The sequence below is a fragment of the Podarcis filfolensis genome (assembly GCF_964270895.1).
Source record: "Podarcis filfolensis genome assembly, chromosome: W".
Classification (NCBI taxonomy): Eukaryota; Metazoa; Chordata; class Lepidosauria; order Squamata; family Lacertidae; genus Podarcis; species Podarcis filfolensis.
In genome coordinates, this window is record NC_139619.1 from 21413319 (window position 1) to 21427566 (window position 14248).

Below are 14248 nucleotides of genomic sequence, written 5' to 3' on the forward strand. Positions count from 1 at the left end.
CTTCCTTATCTTACAAAGAGCTTTATTCTCGTACAGTTCAACAGGTTACAGCTCCCGGTGACACAGAACTCATTTTCTGGCTCCTCTCCGTATCGGAGCGAAACACTCTCTCTCTCTCTCTCTCTCTCTGAGAGACACAGTAGAACACTCCCCTCAGTATTCTAAACACGCCTCTGAATGTGAGACGTCACTCAGAACTTCTTAACCCTGTAAGTTCTGACTCTCTCCATATTATTATTATTATTATTACAAGCAATCCTCAGGTTAACACATCAGCCATTAGAAACTTCCCTAAGCAGGGCTGCAAAGTAGGTGTTGAGCGGTTCCAACTTCTCTTGGTCACCCAATAGCTTCTCTCTGCTACTCAACGATTCCATAAAATCTGATTAATCTAGTTGTGCTGAATCTTCTTTCAGCATTAGAGTTTCAACTTCAGAAAATGTTTAACAGCTAAAGTATAAGCAATATAAAGTATAAGCAATATATTAAACTTTTAAAAATTGGGTAAAGATACAGTCTTATACACGGAAAAATACAGTATTCTGGCCACCTCCCTCTTGCAGTCTTTTGAAACTTCAACTGACAGCTTTAATAATAATAATAATTATTATTATTATTTATTATGTCTACCCCTCCATCTGGCCGGGTTTCCCCAGCTACTCTGGGCGGCTCCCAACAGAATTAAAAGCACAATAAAACACTAAAAACTTCCCTAAACAGGGCTGCCTTCAGATGTCTTCTAAAAGTCAGTTGTTTATTTCCTTGACATCTGACAGGAGGGCGTTCCACAGGGCGGGCGCCACTACTGAGAAGGCCCTCTGCCTGGTTTCCTGTAACTTGGCTTCTCGCAGGGAGGGAAGCACCAGAAGGGACCCTGGCATCAGGGGTGGAGATGCTTTTTCAGGTCTACTGGGCCGAGGCCGTTGAGGGCTTTCAAGGTCCGCACCAACCCTTTAAATTGTGCTCAAAAATGTCCTGGGAGCCAATGTAGGTCTTTCAGGACCAGTGTTACATGGTCTCAGCCAGACTTGATTTAAATCCTTTATTTTACAGAAAGGTTCAACCTTGCTGGCATCCTCAATATTGACAACCAGAGGAAAGTTTCCTCTACTGGGCCCTTGAGGGCTTTCAAGGTTTGCACCAACACTTTGAATTGTGCCCGGAAGTGTTCCGGCAGCCAATGCAGGTCTTTCAGGACCGGTGTTATGTGGTTTCGGTGGCTGCTCCCAGTCCCCAGTCTAGGTTTCCTCAACATTGGCCCTCCAGCTGTTTTGGGACTACAACTCTCACAATCCCTAGCTAACAGGACCAGTGGTCAGGGACGATGGGAATTGTAGTCCCAAAACATCTGGAGGGCCAAGTTTGCCTATGCCTGCTCTAACACTGGGGGGGGGGGAGGGGACCCTGCAGCCCGTGGGTCATATCTAGTTGCCAAGACCTCCAATATCTGTCATGGGGGGTGGGGGTGGAGAATGCCACATCTGCTACACGATGCAGGATTAATAATAATAATAATAATAATAATAATAATAATAATAATAATAACAATTTACTTTTTCTACCCCACCCATCTGGCTGAGCCTCAGCCCCAAAAAGATTACCCCCCCCGACTCTTAGCAGCTTAATAGTAGGTATGGGGAGCCTGTGGCGGGACTCGAGATTTTGTGGGGCTCCAGCTCCCTTCAGCCCCAGACAGCGTGGCCAGTGGCTTGGAATGGCGAGAGTCGGGATTGTCTTCTTCTTTGGCGATCCCTCGTAGCTGAGGAAGATCTTCCATCAACATGGTTTTATCAATGAGTACGTCTGTGACAGTGGAGGCCAATTCCGGATCCGCATGTCCTTCCACAGTGGGGTTTCCGTGTGGGAGTTGAATCCAGCGAAGGTTCCTTCTCTTTGCCCGTTTCTCCCTTGCGTCCCGAATTCAAGTGTCTCCAAAGCTCAGGATGCCTTTGGTCAAGGCTGTTCTCCAACTGGAGCGCTCGCAGGCCAGTGTTTCCCAGTTGTCGGTGTTTATACAACATTTTTTAAAAGATTTTCCTTGAGATCTTTCAACCTCTTTTGTGGACCGCCAGGCATGACATTTTCCATTTTTAAGTTCGGAAGAGAGCAGTTGATTTGGAAGATGACACACAACATGACCAGTCCAAAGTTGATTTTGAAAAATCATCACTTCCACACTAACGATCTTTGCTTCTTCCAGTACTCTGGCATTAGTTCGCCTGCCTTCCTGAGCGACGTGTCCAATTTTCTGTGGACCCCGTTGACAGAATCTTTTGCAATGCGCTGGACGCCTTGCAGTTTGGAGAGCTGTTCCTGTTTTGCGGTTTCCATTTGGGTGGGATTTTGGAAACAGAAGGGTTTTCCGGTGGTGATTCCTCTCCCCCCCCCCCCAATTTTAGCGAGAAGAGGCCAAGGCAAAAGCTCTGGAGGAAGACGAGAAGCAGCGTCAGGAACGGGAGCGGATTGTGTAGCGGAACAAGCAAGAGCGGCTGGAGAAAAAAAAGGTGATACGCCTGCCTTTTCTGCTCTCAGTTTCAATGAATGAATGAATGAATGAATGAATGAATGAATGGAACTTTATTTCCGTCAGCCATCGGCCATCGCAACAAAAGAGCATTGCAATGTGCATATATCAGGCACGTTCAACAGGTAGATAGCGACCAACTGGTAGATCGCAGGGTGTTCCTGGTCGATCTCCGGTCTCTCAGGGATCTCCTCCCCCCCAAAAAAAATGCTGAAAAAAAGAATAAAAAGCTCAATAACTACTCTTTCCTTAAGAAAGCTCAACCACTCTGGCTTCCTAAGAAAAGCTGAGCAACTTTGCCTTTCCAAAAAAAAGCTCAGCAACTTTTGGTTCCTAGCCAAAAAGTTGACCATCAGATTAAGGCCCACTATCAGACTGGGGATTCAGGACCCTCCACTGTGTTTTATATAATAGACTTTGGATTATGTTCTGTGTATATCACAATGTTCCTTCAGTTTCATTCATTCATATATTCCATTTCCTTCATTCATTTGCTTCCTTAAAAAAGGCCCCAAAACTCTGGCTTCCCCAAAAAAGCTCAACAACTGTGTTCCATCCAATGACAATGGGTAGATCACTGTCCATTTTTTTACCCTGTGAGTAGATCGCAGCCTCTTGGGAGTTGGACGTCCCTGTCATATACAATATATCCTTCAAAAGAGACATATAATGTTTCATGAAAAAGCAGCTGGATAAACCCTTGGGTGGACGCAGACCATAGTACTGGACACAAGTCGAAGACCGGGACTTGGGTTTGCTGTAAAAAAAATGTACGCTGGCAGGGGTTTGGGGTGGGGTGTTGTGTATGCTCTATAGCAGGGGTCAGCAAACTTTTTCAGCAGGGGGCCAGTCCACTGTCCCTCAGACCTTGTCAGGGGCCAGACTATATAATAATAATAATAATAATTTATTATTTGTACCCCGCCCATCTGGCTGGGTTTCCCCAGCCACTCTGGGCGGCTTCCATAGAAACCAAAAATACACTAAAATATCACAGATTAAAAACTTCCCTGAACAGGGCTGCCTTAAGATGTCTTCTGAATGTCAGGTAGTTATTTATCGCTTTGACATCTGATGGGAGGGTGTTCCACAGGGCAGGCGCCACTACCGAGAAGGCCCTCTGCCTGGTTCCCTGTAGCTTTGCTTCTCGCAATGAGGGAACCGCCAGAAGGCCCTCGGCGCTGGACCTCAGCATCCGGGCAGAACGATGGGGGTGGAGACGCTCCTTCAGGTATACTGGGCCGAGGCCGTTTAGGGCTTTAAAGGTCAACACCAGCACTTTGAATTGTGCTCGGAAACGTACTGGGAGCCAATGTAGGTCCTTCAAGACCGGTGTTATGTGGTCTCGGCGGCCGCCCCCAGTCACCAGTCTAGCTGCCGCATTCTGGATTAGTTGTAGTTTCCGAGTCACCTTCAAAGGTAGCCCCAAGTAGAGTGCATTGCAGTAGTCCAAGCGGGAGATAACCAGAGCATGCACCACTCTGGCGAGACAGTCCGCGGGCAGGTAGGGTCTCAGCCTACGTACCAGGTGGAGTTGGTAGACAGCTGCCCTGGACACAGAATTGACCTGCGCCTCCATGGACAGCTGTGAGTCCAAAATGACTCCCAGGCTGCGCACCTGGTCCTTCAGGGGCACAGTTACCCTATTCAGGACCAGGGAGTCCTCCACACCAGCCCGCCCCCTGTCCCCCAAAAACAGTACTTCTGTCTTGTCAGGATTCAACCTCAATCCATTAGCCGCCATCGATCCTCCAACTGCCTCCAGGCACTCACACAGGACCTTCACCGCCTTCACTGGTTCTGATTTGAAAGAGAGGTAGAGCTGGGTATCATCTGCATATTGATGGACACCCAGTCCAAACCCCCTGATGATCTCTCCCAGTGGCTTCATATAGATGTTAAAAAGCATGGGGGAGAGGACGGAACCCTGAGGCACCCCACAAGTGAGGGCCCAGGGGTCTGAACACTCATCCCCCACCACCACTTTCTGAACACGGCCCAGGAGGAAGGAGCGAAACCACTGCATAACAGTGCCCCCAGCTCCCAGCCCCTCTAGACGGTCCAGAAGGATGTTATGGTCGATTGTATCAAAGGCCGCTGAGAGATCCAGCAGAACTAGGAAACAACTCTCACCTTTGTCCCTAGCTCGCCGGAGATCATCAACCAGCGCGACCAAGGCAGTTTCAGTCCCATGATGAGGCCTGAATCCTGATTGGAAGGGATCCAAATGGTCCGCATCCTCCAGGCGTGCCTGGAGTTGTTCAGCAACCACGCGCTCAATCACCTTGCCCAAGAATGGAAGATTTGAGACTGGGCGATAGTTGGCCATACTGGCCGGGTCTAAAGATGGTTTTTTAAGAAGCGGTTTAATGACCGCCTCTTTCAGCGGATCTGGGAATGTTCCCTCACAGAGGGAAGCATTCACCACCCCGCAGAGCCCATCGCCCAGCCCTTCCCGGCTTGCTTTTATTAGCCAGGATGGGCAAGGATCAAGGAGACAGGTGGTTGGTTTCACGCGTCCAAGCAGCCTGTCCACATCCTCGGGGGTAACGGATTGAAATTGATTCCATGCAACTTGACCAGACAGAGCTCTAGCACTCTCCCGCCCCAGCCCTGCTCCCACGGTGGTGTCTAGCTCCTTCCGAATATGAGTGATTTTATCTGCAAAAAACTTTGCAAAATCGTTACAGGAGATCTTGGGGTCTTTACAAGGCCCCGGTGGTAAAGGTGGTTCCGTTAGATTGCGAACCACCTGAAAGAGTCTCCTGCTACTATTTTCTGCAGATGCAATAGAGGCGGTGAAGAAAGTCTTCTTCGCCGCCGCTATCGCCACTTGGTAGGCTCGAAGTTGAGCTCTAACCTGTGTCCGGTCAGATTCGGAGTGAGTTTTTTGCCACCGACGCTCTAGCCGTCTCAGCGATTGTTTCATCGCCCTCAGCTCCGAAGAAAACCACGGGGCTGTGCGGGCTCCATGCAATCGGAGAGGGCGCTTCGGAGCCAGACAGTCGATAGCCCTGGTTAACTCTGCATTCCAGCGGGCCACCAGGGAATCAGCTGAAAGGCCATCAACATGGGATAAAGCATCCCCTACCACTCTCTGGAAACCATTTGGATCCATTAAGTGGCAGGGGCGGACCATCTGAATTGGTCCCACCTCCCTGCAGAGGGGAAGGGTCGCGGAGAAGTCCAGTTGCACCAGGAAGTGATCTGACCATGGCACTTCTTTTGTTTCACTTTTACTTAGTGTCAGATCACCCACGTCACTAGAGGTGAACACCAGGTCTAAGGCATGTCCATGACTATGAGTTGGGCCAAACTTATTCAGGGACAGCCCCATGGAGGCCATGCTTTCCACGAAGTCCCGAGCGGCCCCTTGTAAGGTCGTGTCGGCATGGATGTTAAAATCCCCTAGGACAACCAAACTAGGTGTCTCCAGGAGAAAATCCGCCACGACCTGAAGCAGCTCAGACAGGGAATCCTTGGTGCAGCGGGGAGGTCGGTACACCAAAAGGAATCCTGTACTGCCCCTATTGCCCAACTTCCAGAACATGCACTCAGAAAACTGGATCTTCCCAGTAGGACGCCTGGTGCAAGCTAGTGACTTCCTAAAAATCACTGCAACCCCCCCTCCCCGCCCACATGACCTGGGTTGCTGTGCGTAAGAGAAACCTGGTGGGCAAGCAGCGGCAAGGACAGGCCCATCTGCTTCCTCCAACCAGGTCTCTGTCACACATGCCAGGTCAAATCCTCCATCCACAATCAGGTTGTGGATGTCAGTGGTTTTATTCATCATTGACCTGGCATTACACAGCAACACCTTCAGGTCATGTAGGTTTCCCCTGTTGATTCCAGTATCCATCCGGTCAAGGCCAGACCCGGAGGCAGGGATAGTCTTCAAACAACGACTAAACCTGCCTCCTCGGTAATGAATGAAGAAGAAAAAACAATGAATGAATTCCTATGCCCCACAAATAACCCAGAGATGCATTTGCAATAAAAGGACGCATTCTACTCATGTAAAAACATGCCGATTCCTGGACTGTCCGCAGGCCAGATTTCAAAGGCAATTGGGTTGGATCCCGCCCCCGGGCCTTAGTTTGCTTACCAATGCTCTATGGCCTAACAGTGATATTTGGCATTTGGGGTCCCTTTCATTTAATTGTCTCACATGGTGGTGGCCCGACTTGGCCCCCTCCAGCTGTTTGGGGACTACGACTCCCATCATCCCTAGCTAACAGGACCAGCGGTCAGGGATGATGGGAATTGTAGCCCCCAAACATCAGTCCTGTGCTGCTTCTCCAGTGGAGCTCAGCAAAGTGTTCCTGGCTTCCTCCCCATCCCCTTTTATTTATTTGAACCCCTCTGTGGGGGATTTTAGGAGGGAGATACCATGACAGGCCCATGACCCACCAACGTGTCTTTTGTAGCCGAGAGAGGATTTTGAGCCAGGTCTCTGTCTAACCTAATGGTGGCCCAACTCGGCCCTCCCGATGTTTTGAGACTACAATTCCCATCATCCCTGACCACTGGTCCTGTTAGCTAGGGATGATGGGCGTTGTAGTCCCAAAACATCTGGAGGGCCGAGTTTGCCTATGCCTGATTTATCCCAAAATTTTCTCTTTAACCCCCCCCCCCCCCAAGGTAGTTTTCATAATGAATCTAGAGGCTAACTTTGGGAGCAACTGTATGATGAATGCAATCCTGTATGTGCCTACTCAGGAGCAAGCCTCCTCTGTGGGATTGGTTTTCCCAAGGAAATATGGACAGGATTGAATTGCAAGGCTGTCTGCACTTTTCCCAAAATGCAAGTTACTAGTAAGAAGGGAAAGTGTCAAGAGTGCGTGCAGGAGCCAAGCCCTGTGACCAATAGGACTCTGCAGGACTGGGGCCTTCCTAAGTTTGTTCTGAAGAGTCAAGGCGCGGCCGCACAGGTGAGGCCGATTGGTAACTCACAGCACCTGGTGGCAAGAGCCGGGAAGGGATATAAGGTTAGCATTTCCCTTCGGCTCTTTGCCACAGCAGCACGTTCCCTGCCTTGCTGCACTTGACTCCTTGCTTCCTTACCCTTGGACTCTTGGCTTCCTGGCTCCTGGCCTTCCATTCCTGCTCTCACCCCACCATCTTGCCCCCGGTCCCAACATCCCCAGCTGGGACTTTGACCGCCCGTGAACCGGACCGTGACAGAAAGTCTAGCTCAGACATAGGCAAACTCGGCCCTCCAGATGTTTTGGGACTACAATGCCCATCATTCCTGACCACTGGTCCTGTGAGCTAGGGATGATGGGAGTTGTAGTCCCAAGTTTGGCCACCACTGCAGTCAGAGTCTAACCACTACTCCCTGCTGGCATTTGAGGATCTCCAAGTGGGGAAAGGAAAGGGCCAGATTTGTTGTTGTTGTTTAGTCGTTTAGTCGTGTCCGACTCTTCGTGACCCCATGGACCAGAGCACGCCAGGCACTTCTGTCTTCCACTGCCTCCCGCAGTTTGGTCAAACTCATGCTGGTAGCCTCGAGAACACCGTCCAACCATCTCGTCCTCTGTCGTCCCCTTCTTCTTGTGCCCTCCATCTTTCCCAACATCAGGGTCTTTTCCAGGGAGTCTTCTCTTCTCATGAGGTGGCCAAAGTATTGGAGCCTCAACTTCAGGATCTGTCCTTCCAGTGAGCACTCAGGGCTGATTTCCTTCAGAATGGATAGGTTTGTTGTTCTTGCAATCCATGGGACTCTCAAGAGTCTCCTTCAGCACCATAACTCAAAAGCATCAATTCTTCGGCGATCAGCCTTCTTTATGGTCCAGCTCTCGCTTCCATACATCACTACTGGGAAAACCATAGCTTTTACTATACAGACCTTTGTTGGCAAGGTGATGTCTCTACTTTTTAAGATGCTGTCTAGGTTTGTCATTGCTTTTCTCCCAAGAAGCAGGCGTCTTTTAATTTCGTAGCTGCTGTCACCATCTGCAGTGATCATGGAGCCCAAAAAAGTAAAATCTCTCACTGCCTCCATTTCTTCCCCTTCTATTTGCCAGGAGGTGATGGGCCCAGTGGCCATGATCTTGGTTTTTTTGATGTTGAGCTTCAGACCATATTTTGCGCTCTCCTTTCACCCTCAATAAAAGGTTCTTTAATTCCTCCTCACTTTCTGCCATCAAGGTTGTGTTATCTGCATATCTGAGGTTGTTGATATTTCTTCCGGCAATCTTAATTCCGGCTAGGGATTCATCCAGCCCAGCCTTTCGCATGATGAATTCTGCATATAAGTTAAATAACCAGGGAGACAATATACAGCCTTGTTGTATTCCTTTCCCAATTTTGAACCTATCAGTTGTTCCATGTCCAGTTCTAACTGTAGCTTCTTGTCCCACATAGAGATTTCTCAGGAGACAGATGAGGTGATCAGGCACTCCCATTTCTTTAAGAACTTGCCATAGTTTGCTGTGGTCAACACAGTCAAAGGCTTTTGCATAGTCAATGAAGCAGAAGTAGATGTCTTTCTGGAACTCTCTAGCTTTCTCCATAATCCAGCGCATGTTTGCAATTTGGTCTCTGGTTCCTCTGCCTCTTCTAAATCCAGCTTGCACTTCTGGGAGTTCTTGGTCCACATACTGCTTGAGCCTTCCTTATAGAATTTTAAGCATAACCTTGCTAGCGTGTGAAATGAGTGCAATTGTGCGGTAGTTGGAGTATTCTTTGGCACTGCCCTTCTTTGGGATTGGGATGTAAACTGATCTTCTCCAATCCTCTGGCCACTGCTGAGTTTTCCAAATTTGCTGGTATATTGAGTGTAGCACCTTAACAGCATCATCTTTTAAAATTTTAAATAGTTCAGCTGGAATACCATCACTTCCACTGGCCTTGTTATTTGCAGTGTTTTCTAAGGCCCATTTGACTTCACTCTCCAGGATGTCTGGCTCAAGGTCAGCAACCACACTACCTGGGGTGTACGAGACATCCATATCTTTCTGGTATAATTCCTCTGTGTATTTGAAATATACTCAGAGTCGAGAGTGGATTTCATGCTCTTTATTCAGCTCATAGTGGTGAGGAGGAAGAATGAAAGTCCCCTCAAAGTATCTGCTTTATATACATTATTTACACAATGGGCTGCATGTGATTGGCTAATTCCGGAATTCTACTGTAAGCCAATCAGGTTGTGGATTCACTTCTCTCTGGAGCATGATTGGGTGGTTCCTGCCGACCAATCAGACTGCTGCATTGTTCTAGGACCAATCAGACTGCTGCATTTTGGATCCTATTGTTCTAGGACCAATCAGACTGTTGCAGTTTGGATCCTATTCAACTCAGTACATAACAGTATTCTTGCCACCTCTTCTTGATGTCTTCTGCTTCTGTTAGGTCCTTACCACTTTTGTCCTTTATTATGGTAATCTTTGTACGAAATGTTCCTTTCATTTCTCCAATTTTCTTGAACAGATCTTTGGTTCTTCCTATTCTGTTGTTTTCCTCTATTTCTTTGCATTGCTCGTTTAAGAAGGCCTTCTTGTCTCTCCTTGCTATTTTTTGGAAATCTGCATTCAATTTTCTGTATCTTTCACTATCTCCCTCGCATTTTGCTTGCCTTCTCTCCCCCGCTATTTGTAAGGCCCTGTTGGACAGCCACTTTGCTTTCTTGCATTTCCTTTTCATTGGGATGGTTTTCGTTGCTGCCTCCTGTATAATGTTGCAAGCCTCCATCCATAGTTCTTCAGGCACTCTGTCCAGCAAATCTAAATCCTTAAACCTGTTCCTCACTTCCACTGTGTATTCATAAGGGATTTGATTTAGATTGTATCTTACCGGCCCAGTGGTTTTTCCTACTTTCTTCAGTTTAAGCTTGAATTTTGCTATAAGAAGCTGATGATCTGAGCCACAGTCAGCTCCAGGTCTTGTTTTTGCTGACTGTATAGAGCTTCTCCATCTTTGGCTGCAGAGAATATAATCAATCTGATTTTGATGCTGCCCATCTGGTGATGTCCATGTGTAGAGCCATTTGTAGAGTCATGTGTAAAGGGCCAGATAGGCGGGGTCAAAATAAAAAAATATTATTATTATTATTATTATTATTATTATTATTATTATTATTAAATTAATTGAGTCTTGTCGTTATCTAAGTGGCGTGACTGTTCTTTGACAGAGAATAGAAGAAATAATGAGGAGGACCCGGAAGGCAGAGCAGAACGATGCCAAGGTAAATGTCTTCTGACGTCAGCTAAGGCATTGGTTGCCTCTGATTTCTGTTGTTAGTGTTCAAGGGGAACGTTGTTGGTGCTTGTCTTAAAAAAATTGGTTTTCTCTGAGCTTCCACAGCCGCACCCTGATTTGAAGCTGCTGTGGCAGATTTTATTTTATTTTATTAGAATTTTTACTGGTTTTTACACATATTTTCATACATAACATCACAGTACGCAAAAATAAATGAAATATTTGGCTCCATTTTTGGACAAATACTTGCCTTGTATTGCATCTTAAGCTGTTAGTCAATTGCACCATTTCTGCATATTCCTGTAACTTACTTTGTCAATCCGATATAGTTAGAACTTTCCAGTTCATTGCTACCAGTGTTCGAGCTGCAGCCATGGCATATAGGAAAATTTCTCTTAGGTTTTTCGGAAATATCTCTTAGGTCTTTGGGATAAATAGAAGAGATATTTACGAAATCATAATAGTGATATAATGTCTATGGCAGCATTTGATGGACCTTGTCTAATGAAACCCATGAGAAATAAGAAAACGGTACAAACTGTTGTAAGAATGCATTAGAAAAATATATAAAGAACAAGCTAATAGTGACAGGTACATTCATTATCAGAATGAGAGTACACACCGGGAAATGATAGAAAACCCAGTTACACTCTTTTAATTTATGTTAATAAATAGATGAGAAAATAAAAGAGATATTAAAAATATAAATTAAGTTTAATGTCTGTAAAGATATAGAATACAGTGGTACCTCGGGATGTGAACGGGATCCGTTCCAGAGCCCCATTCGCATCCTGAACGGAACGTAAGACGCGACAGCGCGTCTGCATGTGTAGCTTTTCGCTGCTTCCGCGCATGCGTGTGATGTCATTTTGAGCGTCTGCGCATGCGCGAGCGGCGAAACCCGGAAGTAACGCGCTCTGTTACTTCTGGGTCGCCGCGGAGCGCAACCCAAAAGCGCTCAACCTGAAGCGTATTTATCCTGAGGTATGACTGTATTACTTGTAGATGGTTTTTGTTTATACGGTTTATATTTTTGTTTATTCAAGAAGATGTACACCATATTTGTTATATAAGATTGTCAGTAAGGCATCAATAAAATTTAAAAAGAAAAAGGAAAGAAAAGAAACGTTTGGCTCCATAAGCCTGTGACTTTCCCCCTCCCCGATTGATGGCTTTCAAAAATATTCTCTTCATATTGCAATCTCCTACCTTTCTTCTTACTATTAAATCATCGTCTTATATATAGACTAAAATAACGAGGATAAGTAACGAATGGTAATTTTAACTGGACAAAACTTCCTGCGACCTGACTAGCGATGTAAGTTTTTTACAATTGTCTTTCAGATATAACATAAATTGTCCCACTCTTTCAGAAAAGTCCAATCCCGCTGGTTCTGGATTTTCCCCATCAGTTTGGCCAATTTGGCATAGTCCAATAATTTCATCTGCTGCTCTTGTCGGCAGCTTTTAAGGCAGAATACTCTTCCTAGAGGCAAATACGGGTTGCCTAAGCGGTGAATAAAAATGATTGCATATTAGGGAAATGTATTCTGGCAACCTCCCTCTTGCAGTCTTTTGAGACTACAACTGACAGCTTTAATTATTATTATTATTATTATTATTATTATTATTATTATTATTAATTATTATTATTATTTCTACCCCGCCCATCTGGCTGGGTTTCCCCAGCCACTCTGGGCGGCTTCAAACAAAAGATTAAAATACAACAATTAATCAAATATTAAAAGCCACTCTGGCCGGCTAATAATAATAATAATAATAATAATAATAATAACTTATTATTTCTACCCTGCCCATCTGGCTGCACTCTGGGCAGCTTCCAACAAAGATTTAAAATGCATTAAAACATCAAACATTCAAAACTTCCCTAAATAGGGCTGCCTTCAGATGTCTTTTAAAAATAGGATAGTTGCTTATTTCCTTGACATCTGACGAGAGGGTGTTCCACAGGGTGGGCGCCACCACCAAGAAGGCCCCCTGCCTGGTTCCCTGTAACCTCGCTTCTTGCAGGGAGGGAACCGCCAGAAGGCCCTCAGGAGAGGGATCCCGGCGTCCGGGGTGGAGACGCTCCTTCAGGTCTACTGGGCAGTTGAGGGCTTTCAAGGTCTGCACAGAAACTTTGAATTGTGCCTCGAAACATATTAAGAGCCAACGTAGGTCCTTCTGAAACCAGTGTTATGTGGTCTCAGTAAGACTTGAATTGAAATCTTTTATTTTACAGAAAAGTTCAACCTTGCTGGAATCCTCTTAATATTGACAACCAGAGGAATGTTTCCTCTGCTGGGCTGTTGAAGGCATTTAAGGTCCACACCGACAGTTTGAATTGTGCCTGGAAACGTCCCGGGAGCTAATGTAGGTCTTTCAGTACCGGTGTTATATGGTCTTAGTCAGACTTTATTTTACAGAAAGGTTCACCCTCGCTGGCATCCTCTTAATGCACTTTGAATTTTGCCCGAAAACGTACTGGGAGCCAACATAGGTCTTTCAGGACCGGTGTTATATGATCTTGGAAAGACTTGATTTAAATTCTTTACAGAACGGTTCAGCCTTGCTGGCATCCTCTTAATAGTGACAACCAGAGGAAAGTTTCTTCTACTCAGCCATTTAGGGGTTTCAAGGTCTGCACTGCCACTTTGAATTGTGCCCAGAAACGTCCCGGGAGCCAATGCAGGTCTTTCAGGACCGGTGTTATATGGTCTCTGTCAGACTTTCTTTACAGAAAGGTTCAACCTTGCTGGCATCCTTTTCATATTGACAACCAGAGGAAGGTTTCCTATGGCTTTTGATGTCCTTCAGATGCCAACTGGGCACAGGGCTGTCTTACAACCAGCAACTCATCTTGCAACTGACTTTCTGCTACCTCTAACACAGACCAACGACAAGTCCAATGTGGAGGACGAAGGTGTCAAAGAAGACGAGCTGGGCCTCGAAAAGCAAGTTCAGCCCGGTAAGGGGCAGCCCTGCGACTGTTTATCACAGTTTAAATCCCTAGTCAGGAAAACTTGAATTAAAAATCTCTTTCTTTACATAAAGGTTCAGCCTTGCTAGCATCCTCTTCATCTTGACAAGCAGAGGATGGTTTCTTTTTTGGAATAATAAATTTCCAGAGTAGTTTTTACTGTTATATCAAAAGTGACTGATTTGGTTCTACTCTTAGAAAGACATAGACAGATGATGATGAAATGATGGTGAGGAAGGAGAAAAAGAATCATTTCCTTCATCATAATTTAAACCATTTATTTAACTAAAGCAATAATGTGATAATAACAATAATACTACTACTACAGTGGTACCTCTAATTACAAACTTAATTCGTTCTGGAGGTCCGTTCTTAACCTGAAACTGTTCTCAACTAGAGGCGTGCTTTCACTAATGGGGCCTCTTCCTGCTGCTGTGCCACCGGCACACGATTTCCGTTCTCATCCTAGGGCAAAGTTCTCAACTCGAGGTAACTCTTCCAGGTTAGCGGAGTTTGTAACCTGAAGCGTTTGTAACCTGAAGCGT

At 46.0% G+C, this 14248-nt stretch overlaps 1 long non-coding RNA gene across 1 annotated transcript; it reads left to right on the top strand.

The window, feature by feature from the left end:
- The first annotated feature begins 2395 nt into the window (after positions 1-2395).
- Positions 2396-13630, top strand: LOC310753873. The gene is made up of 3 exons (XR_014543477.1): positions 2396-2504; positions 10656-10709; positions 13616-13630. It is a non-coding gene; the product is annotated as an uncharacterized lncRNA (long non-coding RNA).
- Positions 13631-14248: the final 618 nt, after the last annotated feature.